We start from the raw sequence: 2,780 nt of genomic DNA, 5'->3' as shown, positions 1-2,780 counted from the left end.
AATTCTCACAGGCACATCCTCCCATACCCCTAAAGGTGTTTTTGTCGATCGATCCGCCATTTGAAGAGTAAAGTTGGTGCATTTGAGCTCTCCCATTCCAAGCCTCTTACATACCGAGTATGGCATGACACTTACACTTGCCCCAAGATCACACAACGCCTTGTTGATTGTAGTGTCGCTAATGATACATGGGATAGAAAAACTTCCCGGATCTTTGAGCTTTGGAGGGGAACTTCCTTGAAGGATAGAACTACTCACTTTGGTAAAGGCAATAGTCTCCAACTTTCGGATGGACTTCTTCTTGGTAAGAATGTCATTCATGTACTTTGCATAAGCCGGAATATGATTGATCAATTCCGTGAATGGGATTGAGACTTCTAAGTTCTTCACAATTTCCATGAACTTTCCAAGTTGCTCATCAAGCTTAGGCTTAGCTTGGCGACTTGGGAATGGAAGTCTAATCACAATAGGCTCCTTGTCAGAATTCTTAGCCTTTTCTTCATTTCTCTTCTTTGAAAGTTCATTGGTGGTAGACTCTACTTCCTTAGAGTTCTCCACAACTCTTTGCTTTCTACTAGCATCCACAATATCTTCATCAATTGGCCTCTTCGGCCCCTCATATCTTGTACCGCTCCTCAAATGGATGGCACTAACCATTTTATGCCTTGGGGGGGGGGTTACCTTGAGGAGGTAATTGCCCCTTTTGTCTGTGGGAGTTAGAAGATGCTAGTTGAGTTATTTGAGTCTCTAACATTTTGGTGTGGGCAAGTATGTTGTTGATGGTGGTTTCTTTGGCTTGGCTATCTTTTTGCATTTGGGTGAAGAATTCTTGTTGGTTCTTTTGCATTTGGAGGGCCGCTTTTTTAACATCAAAGCATTGGTCATTGGATTGGTTATAGGAAGGTTGATTTTGATATCCTTGGCTTTAGTTAAAAAAGGGTCTTTGAGATTTATTTCTCATTGGAGGTGGGGTGTATGTTGGTTGAGGATTTTAAACATTTTGGCTTTTGTATGAAAGATTTGGATGAAATTTGGTATTCTCATTATAGTAGTTGGAAAAAGGGGTGCCATTCTTATATGCTTGGAAAACATTTACTTGTTCATTTGTTCCCCTACACTCGTTTTGATCATGTCCCAAGGTTCCACAGCTTTCACATATTCCATTTGGGATTGAGGATGATGCTATCATAACATTGACATGTCGTTTGGGTGATTTCGAAGCCTCTTCAAGCTTAGCCATGGCCTTCTCAAACTTCAAGTTGATGGTATCGATATGAGCACTTAGTTGAGCACCCAATTGAGAGACGGAATCTACCTCATGCTTTCCTCCTCTAGTGGCCTTTCGAGGCCTACTATATTGGGAATTATGAACCGTCATCTCTTCGATTTTGCCCCATGTTTAGTTTTCATCAACTTCGGTAAACCTCCCATTGGATCCCATATTAAGCACATTGCGTGAGTCTTCATATAAGCCATTTCAAAATTGTTCAACAATGAACCACTCACTAAGTCCATGGTGTGGACAAGAGCGACAAGTGTCCTTAAATCTCTCTCATGTTTCATATAATGATTCTTCATCCCTTTGCTTGAACCCGGTGATTTGGGCTCTCAACATGTTAGTCTTCTCCGGAGGATATAATTTCTTGTAAAAGGCAAGTGCTAACTTCTTCCATGAATCAATACCAAGGGTAGCCTTGTCTAGGCTCTTCAACCATTGCTTTGCAGTTCCGATCAAGGAAAAAGGAAACAACACCCACCGAATTTGGTCTTGAGTAACTCCGGTTTGAGAAATTGCATCACAATAGTCACAAAAAGTCTCCATATGTAAATGAGGATCCTCACTAGGCATCCCTCCAAAGTGACTTCTCTCAACTAATTGTATGAATGCGGATTTCGCAATGAAATTATTGGTTAAATGCGGTGGTGTAGGAGTACCGTTTGGTAGGTTCTCCTCGGTTGGTACGGAATGAGATGAGAATTTAGGCATTATTGGTTGATTTTGTAGTTGGTTTGGAATTGGGTTATCCTCTCCTTCTCTTGCAAAAGGGTTGACAAACTCAATGTTATTTGGTTGAATGTCTACAACCTCTCCAATACCCAAAACTCTTGAACTACCTCTAGCAACTCTTCTATTGTTGGTTAAGATCCTTTCAATCTCAAGATCAATAGGTAATGGATTACCTTGGGATCTCCTAGTCATGCAAAATATCAAACAACTAGAAAACAATTAGAAGAACCTTGAGGAGATGAGTTCCCCAAGGTAAAGAAAGACACAACTAAAAACAAATAACGAAAATCAAATCAATTGAACACCGTCCCCGGCAACGGCGCCATTTTTGGTGTTAAGTTATTGCTCGTCGTTAATGCTATCAACCAAAACAATATTTCTAACTCTACAAACTACTCTTTAGTGGAGTGGTAAGTAAAGGTCAGATCCCAAGGGACGGGTATTGATTTAGGATTTCAATTGCAAGTAGTTTATGTCTTAGAGTTTCACAAATTTGGGTTGAGATGAGATGTAATCTAAACTATTCAACAAGATGAATGTAAATTAAGAAAACGAAGTAAAGTAATTAAAGGGGTTTTTTAAACAATTGATTAAGGGCAAGGGTGTCATGGGTTCATAAGGGAATCATGGAAATAGATCATACAAACATGTTCTCAAATATATGCAAGCAACTTATTGTTGTGATGGAATCGAGTTAGTGTATATCTTACAATTCCTAGGAAGATTTAGGTCCCGGAGCCGAGTCGATCAAGACTTTACAACACCTACAAGT

General features: G+C 39.9%; 1 non-coding gene across 1 annotated transcript; it reads left to right on the top strand.

Moving 5' to 3' along the window:
• Positions 1–1,508: 1,508 nt before the first annotated feature.
• Positions 1,509–1,615, top strand: LOC141625532 (small nucleolar RNA R71). Its single transcript, XR_012535306.1, has one exon. It is a non-coding gene; the product is annotated as a small nucleolar RNA R71 (small nucleolar RNA).
• The last annotated feature ends 1,165 nt before the right edge of the window (positions 1,616–2,780 follow it).

Source organism: Silene latifolia, chromosome X (genome assembly GCF_048544455.1).
Source record: "Silene latifolia isolate original U9 population chromosome X, ASM4854445v1, whole genome shotgun sequence".
Classification (NCBI taxonomy): Eukaryota; Viridiplantae; Streptophyta; class Magnoliopsida; order Caryophyllales; family Caryophyllaceae; genus Silene; species Silene latifolia.
The sequence above is the reverse complement of the archived record's forward strand: the minus strand, read 5'-3'. Positions and strand labels throughout refer to the sequence as shown.